The sequence below is a fragment of the Macaca mulatta genome, chromosome 5, assembly GCF_049350105.2.
Source record: "Macaca mulatta isolate MMU2019108-1 chromosome 5, T2T-MMU8v2.0, whole genome shotgun sequence".
NCBI classification, from domain to species: domain Eukaryota; kingdom Metazoa; phylum Chordata; class Mammalia; order Primates; family Cercopithecidae; genus Macaca; species Macaca mulatta.
In genome coordinates, this window is record NC_133410.1 from 77,541,477 (window position 1) to 77,551,757 (window position 10,281).

Sequence of the window (10,281 nt, forward strand, 5' to 3'; positions counted from 1 at the left end):
AAGAATGTTTTTCTCAATAATAAATACAGCCATCTGATGGGGCCAGGGACAAGAAGAATGGCATAGAAAATGACAAGACTGGAAATAAAAAGTGAAGTCAGATGACTAAAGGACCCACCAAATATTAGATTTCAGAGCTTGAATTTTATCCAATATGTAATGGAGAATTATTGACCTTTTAAAGCTGGAAAAATCACATGATGAAATTAGTTTGCGGGAAATAGATCTGGGTAGTAGAAGGATGGAATGGTGAATGGTGACTGGTGCAGAAAACAATGTGGTCTAGGACAAGAGTCAGAAGATTGTTTTAATAACATGATAAAGGTCTGAAGGAAATGTGTGAAATATTACAAAGGAAGAATGGACAGGGCTTAGTGAGGGAAGGGCCTCTGTGAGTGGAGGAGGGGAAGGAATCCAGATAAACATCAAGGTTTTGAGTTTCAGAGACTGAAGACCCTGAGATGGCATAATCAGGAAGCCATCTTGGTGTGGCAGAGGGACTGGAAAGGGACAGGGGACCAATAGTAAGTTTGGTTTGTGATATAAGGGGCTGAAAGTAATATAACAGCAATGTCTGGGATATAGTTGGGTGTGTGCACATAATATGTAAGAGAAACTTAACAGAGAGAAATTGAAGTTCCTTTTTTTAGGTTTCTTCTTTGTATTTTTAAGACAGAGTCTGTGTATTTGGATGTTGTTTACTGTAGTCACCGATGATCCTGCTTCTCCCACTAGACTGTGAGCTCTTTAAGGGGTGAAACAGCTTCTTTGTACCCATAACCCAAGCAGACTATCTTGTTCTTAATAGGAGATCAGGAAATGTGAATTGAATTGAATCGTGCTGCACTGAAGTGAATGAATCAAGCCTTCTGACACCAAGCCCAGCATTCTCTCCAGTATAACACAGTTGCTTCCCTGTAGTGACTAGGCCAGAGATGGATCTAAAATGTCAATGTTACTGCCAGCTAATTCAGGGTCTTTTATTTAAGCAGCAGGGACTCAATTTCCCTATTCCACAGGTGTATGGTTTGACTGGCAACTTGATTACTTGTCAGGTAAAGATAATGGTTACAATAGTTCCAGCCTGTCTGGAGCCTTGTAGTGGAGCCTCTGTAGTACCTTGGCTACAAAAGAAACTCAAGCTGTGTAAATGATCAGATGTTATGAGAAGCTATTCTTTAGTAGCAGAGACACTGGAAAATTGTTCAAGAAAGGGTCCCTTTTAAAAGCAGAGTGCTGAAGCATCTTGATGATGTAGTAGTTTGTGTGTCTACAATGACATCAGACATTTTCATTTCATAATGATAGCACAAGGAATTATACCTTTTAATCACTTTTTGGTGTTAGTAAGAAATAGAGATAGAGATTCACGGCCTCTGTATGAATGAAAGACTTGATAAACACTGCTATATTAAAAACAACAGACTGGGCATGGTGTCTTAGACATGTAATATCAGCATTTTGGGAGGCCGAGACAGGTAGATTGCTTGAGCCCCGAGATAAGCCTGGGCAACATAGAGAGATTCCATCCCTACGTTAAATACAAAAATTAATTAGGTTGGTGCAAAAGTAATTGCTGTTTTGCTATTTTAATGGCAAAAATCGCAATTACTTTTGCACCGATCTAAGAGCTGTGCGCAGCTTCTTGGGAGGCTGAGGGGGGAGGATCACCTGACCCTGGGGAGGTTGAGGCTACAGTGAGCCAGGATTGTGCCACTGTGCTTCAGCCTGGGCAATAGAGTGTGACCCTATGTAAAAAAAATAAAATCAATAATAAAATTAGAACAACAAATCTGCTTCACGTCAAAAGGTCTATGATCAAAAGACAAAGAATAAACCAGGAAAATATTTACAACTAATATCATAAACCTAATATAGAAAGAGATCCTATAAATTGACAGTAAAATGACTAACAAATAGTAGAACAAATTAGAAAAATAATTTAACAGGCACAAGTATGAAAATATAATTTGCCAAATGGTTCTCTACCATAAGAAGAGACTCAAACTCACTGGACATAAGAGGCATATAAATGAAAACTAAGTGAGATGTGAAGGGTGAGTAGGTAGCCAAGTGAAAGAAGGATGGAGACAGACAAGAAGCTAAGAGACTAATAAACGAATCATAGCCATTGTGTATTACTGGGTTCTAGTGAGTGCTGCTTTACACAATTCATGTTTTACAAGCACCATTTCATTTAATCTCCATAATAAGCCTAAAAGTAGGAAGTATTGGTTTCACAAGGTTACAGATGGGATTAAGTAATTTACCAAAAATCACAAAGTAAATCATAGAGCCTTGACTTGAGCTCTGGAAGTTAAAACAACTCTGAGAATATAGCAGATTGCCAAGAAACGGAGCTCCATAGGACAATGACCAAAAATGAAAATGTTCAGACAAAGATCAATTAAACTTTGTGGAGACAGAGAGTTGCCAGAGTCCTAAAAGTTCAATTAGACCAACCTCCAACATAGAACACAGACCTCCTCTGCAACCTCTCCAACAGATGGCCATCCCAGCTGCCACCTAAACACATCCAATGACAAAAGAGAGCTCTCTACTTGTTAAAGCAGCTCATTGCATTGCTGAACATCTTTGTTGGAAAAATTCTTCTTTATATGAAGCCAAAATCTGTCTCTCCATAAGTATGAGCAATTTGTTCCAAGCAATCAAAAGAAAATGAATTTTTTCTCTTATGCATGTGATAATTCTTCAGAATAAACCCAGATCCTTCCATTTTTGCTCACTTGACATGGTCTCCAAGCCCATCCCTTATCTGGCTAACTCCTCTGGAGTAGAAACACTCTAGTTTCTCAGTTTTCTTATTAAAATGTATTCTTAGAAATGATTGTGTTAGATTATGGCTGAGTATTGAGATATACTTATTTCTTTTAATATGCCTGCACAGCACACTCAATGTATATCAGTCTATTACTGCAATTGCCCAATGGGTTCTTCCTGTTCACTGCACAGGCAAAACCAATTCACTGAGACCAGGGTATTGCAGTAAAGAAAGAGTTTACATAATGCAAGGCAGCTGAGTGAAGGACTGCAGTTATCACTCAAATCAGTCTCTCTCTCAGAGAACTTAGAGGCTAGGATTTTTATGGAAAATTTCATGGGCAAGGGCCTAGGGAATTGGTGCTGCTGATTGGTTGGGGACAAAGTCATAGGGGTGTGGAAACAGTCCTCATGTGCTGATTCTGCCTCTGATTGGGGGCCACAAGACCAGCTGAGTAATAATTCATGGGTCTGAGTGGGGTCATTTGGTTTGCAGAATGCAAAAGTCTGAGAAGTATCTCAAAAGACCAATCTTAGGCTCTATCATAGTGATGTTATCTATAGGAGCAAATGGGGAAGTGACAAACCTTCTGACCTCTGGCCACGTGACTCCTGAGCAGTAAAGGATTATAGAAACTATGTCTATACTTTAGCAGAATGTAGGCCCTTCCCAAAATTCTAATCTTGTGGCCTTTCATTAGTCTTATAAAGGCAGTTTCAGCCCCCCAACAAGGAGGGAATCAGTTTTAGAGGGGACTATTATCATCCTTGTTTCATAGTTAAGCTGTAAACTAAATTCATCGCATGGTTAGCCTCACCTATGCCCAGGAGTGAGTGAGTACAGCTAGCCCGTAAGTCTGGAAGCAAGATAGAGTCAGCCATGCTAAATTTCTCTTGCTGTCATAGTCATTGTAAGGGCAGTTTCAGTATTACATTAACCTTTTTAGCATGAGAATCACATATGTTCCAGTGAAGAACTGTTACTGGAAAGGGGTCCCGATCAAAACCCCAAGAGAGGGTTCTTGGGTCTCACGCAAGAAAGAATTCAGGGTGAGTCCATAGAGTAAAGTGAAGTCAAGTTTATTAAGAAAGTAGAGGAATAAAAGAATGGCTACTCCATAGGCAGAGCAGGCCCAAGGGCTGCTGGTTGCCCATTTTTCTGGTTATTTCTTGATTATATGCTAAACAAGGGGTGGATTATTCATGCCTCCCCTTTTTAAATCATGTAGGATAACTTCCTGATGTTGCTGTGGCATTTGTAAACTGTCATGACACTGGTGGGAGTGTAGCAGTGAGGACGACAACCAGAGGTCACTCTTGTGGTCATTTTGGTTTTGGTGGTTTTTGGCTGGCTTCTTTACTGCAACCTGTTTTATCAGCAAGGTCTTTATGACCTGTATCTTCTGCTGACCTCCTGTCTCATCCTGTGACTTACATGCCTGAACCATCTGGGAATGCAGGCCAGTAGGTTTCAGCCTCATTTTACCCAGTTCCTATTTAAGATAGAGTTGCTCTGGTTCACAAACCTCTGACAGAACCATGCACAGTCCTCTTTCAATGGCTGATAGGTTTTTAATACCTGTATTTATTTATGTTATCCTGAATGCAAATATAAAGTTTCTGGATCAAAGTTATTATAATTCATGTCAAAAACTATCCATTCCCTTGCCCCAACCCCCTAGAGTGATATGATGAAAGCCAGATGTCATCTTATATGTACTAGGTTCTATACTGCAGGAGAGAAAGCGCCCCCTCAAAATTATGAATCTGAGAGCTTATATATGAGAGGGTCAGCTTTCTCTTTTCCCCTTCTGAGAAAGGGAGAGAAACCTTTGCTTTCTAGTGTACACCAATTTTCCTGGGGAAGAAAAGGGAAAGGTCTGGGCTTCTTACCTTTTGGAATGCAAATAAGTGTCTCGTGGGAAGATAAGAGAAGTTTCTCCTGGTTTACGACTCTTGGGATGTTTTCTTGGTTGCAGGTTTTACCCCCTCCCACCCTGCTCCTCTGAAGTGTAAACACAGACCTCTGGGGAGACAAATCTCTCTAGAGTTATCTCATTACCTATTCAGTCATAGTCATAATTTAACTTCTAAGCCTTGTTCTTTAATCTGGACTCCAGAAAAACTTGCTCAGAAAGTCCTAACTGTGCGGAAACATGAAAATACTCACTTGTTGACTTGGGCTTGATACTGGTCTATTTCCTAGGTCCAGAGTGACTTGCCCACTTGTTTCCTGTCTCTCTCTCTCATCTCACTCTCTCTCTCTTTCTCTCTCTCTCTCTCACTCTCTCTCTCTCTCAAGGGAGGGGGATCCCCAAAGAACCCACAGCAAAAAAGACAGAGTCAGGTTTAAACACCTGGTAGGGCCAGAGGGCAGAGGCTGGATCATAGCAATACTGGTCAAGTGAGAGCTCTCCTTCTCTCTTTCCCTCCATCAGTAATTCAGGGAGGGGAAGAATGGAAGTGGACATGATGAGAGTAAAGAACGTGACCGTGACCACCTCCCTTTTCTTCTCTGCTGGCAGCAGTCCCGAGCTGGAGAAGGATGAAAATATTGATTATAAGCTGTGTTTAAAGATTTGGTTATAAAATGGAACTAGATATTTTAATTACTGATAAAGGACTTGCTTTACAACAGAGAGACCAGAAAAGTCATGGATTTTGCCTGAGTTATTATCCAGGAGCAAGGGGAAGAATTGAATGTGAGGATATAAAATTTATGTTTTGAGCCATTCTGAGTGAAACAATACTTGTCAAAGGCGTTCGAAGCAGAGCAACCCCATCTTGAACAGGGATTGAGTAAAATAAGGCTGAGACCTACTGGGCTGCATTCACAGGAGGCTGGGTATTCTACGTCACAGGGTGAGACGGGAGGTTGGCACAAGATACAGGTCACAAAGACCCTGCTGACACAATAGTTTGCGGTAAAGAAGCCCACTGAATCCCACCAAAACCAAGATAGCAATGAGAATGACCTCTGATGATCTTTACTGCTCATCATACGCTAATTAGAATACATTAGCATGCTAAAAGACATTCTCACCAGCATCATGACAGTTTATAAATGCCATGGCAATGTTAGGAAGTCATCCCATATGGTCTGAAAAGGGGAGGAACCCTTGGTTCCAGGAGTTGCCTACCCTTTTCCTGGAAAACTGATGAATAATCCACCCCTTGTTTACCATATGATCAAGAAGGAACTAACAATAAGTACAAGCAGCTGAGCAGTCCATGGTGCTGCTCTGCCTATGGAGTAGCCATTCTTTATTCCTTTACTTTCTTAATAAAACTTGCTTTTGCTTTACTCTATGGATTTGCCTCAAATTCTTTCTTGCATGAGATCCAAGAACCCTTTCTTGGGTCTGGATTGGGACCCCTTTCCAGTAACATGCTATCTAAACCTTGCACATAAATAGAGTATATTTATTTTTCTTCTTAAGGGAAAAATGCATCGGAAGAGGAATATTCTGATACACAGACAGGGCCTGTTTCACCTCTCTTTCTAATACTCCAAAATTGGATGCTAACAAACAGAACTTTCAGAAATATTCTCTGCAGATGCCTGAAGCATCCAGGAGGTAGTACAGATGTATTAAAATATTCAAGAAGAGTTGGATAAATCAATGGATGCCAAATAGAGAATGGGATTTTCAGAGAATCTGGTCATACTTCAAGGAATGCTCTTAATTTTCCACTTGACAAAATGGGATCAACCACGCTCCCTTGCTCCAACCCTCAGTGAATGTGCAGAGGTTTCACTGGGAAGACCAGATCCCAGGCTGGGTGCTCCATGGGTCTGATCCAATACAGCAATTACTTTTGCAGCCTAGAGGTCCCATAGCACCCTATGCTTCTTTTCATAGCATTTAACAATCTGTATTGTCATTGATTTTTAAATTTATTTAGCAGGACTGTGAATTCAACTCACATCGCATCTCAGGAGTATGGAGACATTGTATAGTCCCTTTGTTAATGAGTCCAGCCTTCTTCCTTGAATCCCACCTGCTGGTGAGGAGTAAAAACAATTAACTTTTAAATCCTTACTTGTTTAAACTTAATCTGATCTACTCACTTAGAAATCCCTTAAGTGAAGTTAGTCTGTGTAGGAAAAGAAAAGTTCAGCTGTCAGATTTCTCACCTTTTCAGCCCCAAGATGTTGACTAGGTATTTTGTATGTGGGGAGGAATGGGGTTGCCTGACCCGGAGGTCTTGGGAACAGTGTCCTCCACCTTGTCGACTGTTATCCCCCGGTAGCTCTCAGCATGGCTGGCAATGCAGCTGATGTCTGGGGCTGGAGTGATTCCTTATCAACTCTCTCTGATGATCCTCTCTGACTCCCTCGGCTTCCCCTGGGGCCTCCCTGCAGGACACCTCTGACTTCTGACTGTGACTCCCGTTTAGTCCTGGCCAACCTGGTAGTCCTTCACCCGCCTCACCTGCACTATGGATCCCAGCCAGATTCTCATAGACTTCTGGGTCACAGGGCCCCCTGTGGAAACTTTAGAAGACTCTAAAGTTAAACCTCATAACCTCCCCCTACTTGGCCATGCTGGCCCCACTAGAGTTGAGATGAGGTAGCCTGCAGTAAAGTCTCTTCTCAGTGTCTCAGATGGGGAGCTGGGGAGAACGATGCCCTTTTATCCTTGGTGTTTCCCCCAGTCACCTCTTGCACAGTCAGGACACACATCTGACTGCGTTGCTTCTTTGTCTCCGTCCCTGGCTCTGTCTGTCTCTCCTTTTCCTTCCCCCAATTCTGGGACAGAAGAGGAAAGACTTCCTTCCTTCTCTTCCTCTGTAACCTGTCACCCTTCTACTTAGAGGAGCTAAACCCATGGCCCTGCTGCTCTCCCTGTAACAGGAGGGTGTCTTCTCTGCAGTATGAGAGAATGCTCTGAGCTAAGTCTCCAGGCTCAGTGCGATGGTTAATTTTATGTGTTGACTTGACTGGGCTGAGAATGCCCGGATAGCTGGTGAAACATTATTTCCGGGTGTGTCTGTGAGGGTGTTTCTGGAAGAGAGTAGCATTTGAATAGGTAGACAAGATCTACCCTCACTAATATGGGTGTCATCACCCAATCCATTGAGGGCCTGAATAGAATGAAAAGGTTGAGGAAGGGCAAATCCTCTCTCTACTTGAGCTGGGACGTTCATCTTCTTCTGCCCTTCGCATTGAAGTGCCTAGTTCTGGGGCCTTCAGACTCAGACTGAATCACACCACCAGCTTTCCTGGTTTTCTAGCTTGCAGATGGCAGATGGCGGGACTTCTGGGCCTCCATAATTACATGAGCCAATTCTCATATGTATCTATAGTGTGTACAATATATGTGGGAAATATATTAATGTAAGTATACATATGAGAGGGGTGTGTGTGTATCCTATTGGTTCCATTCCTCTGGAGAACCTTGATTAATACACTTGGTTTCTAATAGATAGGGGATGAAGGTTAATAAAATAATTTGAAAAGTCCTCTCCTAATACAATAGCTTGAGGCCAGGTGCGGTGGCTCACCCCTGTAATTCCAGCACTTTGGGAGGTCAAGGTGGAAGGATCACTTAAGCCCAGAAGTTCAAGACAAACCTGGGCAACTTAGTGAGACCTCATATCTACCCCTCCTCAAAAAAAACACAAAAAATTAGCTGGGCATGGTGGCACATACCTGTAGTTCCCACTAGTCAGGAGGCTGAGGATCCACTGAGCCCAGGAGGTTGAGGCTTCAGTGAGCCATTATTCTGTCATTTTACTCCAGCCTGGGTGACAGAGTGAGACGCTGTCTAAAAAAAAAGAAAAAAGAAAAAAAAATTATAGTAGCCTGGTTTTTAAGGCCACTGTTTGGTTGCACAATTTTATTTTGAAGATCAGAAATTGAATATTAATTCTGTCTCTTTGCATTGCATGTAAATTGCTTAAAAGAGTGACGGGGACACAGTAAGTGACAAATGTTGTTACTGTATAACAAATTAGTTAATCTCCTTCTGAGGCTGGTTAGTGTCTTGGGCCCACTAAGAAAAATATGTTCCAGCAAAAGCAAAAGAGAAAAATCATATTAATAATTTCTGAGATATCAACCTCATTAATATTTACATTTTACCATATTTCAAAATTATCAACTCATATATGCTAGGAGAGAAATTCAAACAATATACAAGTGTCGTGATTGCAAAGTAAAAGTCCTTGCTTAACTTTGTGACTTTTATTTTTTGAGATAGAGTCTCGCTCTGTTGCCCAGGCTGAAGTGCAGTGGTGGGATCTCGGCTTGCTGCAAACTCTGCCTCCTAGGCTCAAGCGATTTTTATGCCTCAGCCTCCCGAGTAGCTGGGATTACAGGCATGCACCACCACACCTCGCTAATTTTTGCATTGTTAGTAGAGATGGGGTTTCGCCATGTTGGCCAGGCTGGTCTTGAACTCCTGACCTCAAGTGATCAGCCTGCCTCAGCCTCCCAAAGTGCTAGGATTACAGGTGTGAGCCACCATGCTTGGCCCCTCACTTAACTTTGAACATTTTCCCTTTTCTGGCCCCCATTTTACTCTTTTCCTTAAAGATGAAGACTAAATATTTTGGTTGAATTTTTTTCACTCATCCATCTCCTCCATTACACTATGAGTTTTTGAAGTAAGTAACCTAAAGAGGTAGTTCCATAAGCCATCAATAAATGTTTGATGAATGAATAAATTATTGAATAGTTACTGGACACAATTATCAAGTAATACAGAGTAAATTAAGTATCTTTTAAAAAAAATGCTGTTATATAAACTTGCTGGGATGCCTAGTTATTTTTTTAGCTTTCTTGATAGGATTATATCTGATTAAAATTGTTTAAATAGAACAGAGATTAAATTGTGAGGGTTTATTTTTAATTTTATTTATTTATTTATTTTAGGGGATAGGGTCTTGCTCTGTCACCCAGGCTGGCGTGCAGTGGCACAATCACAGCTCATTGCAGCCTTGATTTCTCCAGCTCAAGTGTTCCTCCCACCTCAGCTTCTTGAGTAGCTGGGACCACAGGCGCCTGCCGCCAAGCCCGGCTAATTAAACAATTTTTTTTTTTGGTAGAAATGAGGTCTTATTGTGCTGCCCAGGCTGATCTTGAACTCCTGGGCTCAAGCAATCCTCCTGCCTCAGCCTCCTAAAGTGCTAGGATTACAGGTGTGAGCCACTGTGCCTGGTCTAATGAGGCTTTATTTACAGGTTCCTTTTAATTGCTTCCTATAAAAGTGCTTCATATATAAGTGACCTTACACTGAGTAATAGAATGAAGATAGATGATGACAAGGCATTTTATCATGACTTTCCTGTTTTCGTGTGACTGATACCATAGCAGGAATGTTCAAAGCTTTCATGTCTTATTTTATTTTTGATGTGTCATAAGGCATAGCCAATACAGCTCTGCTCTCTAATGTGATAGAGTAACATGGAATGCAGTGGTGATTGATCAATTGGATTTGTCAGTGTCTTAAAGAGTAGTACTATGATTCTTTTTTAAATTAAAGAAGACATAAC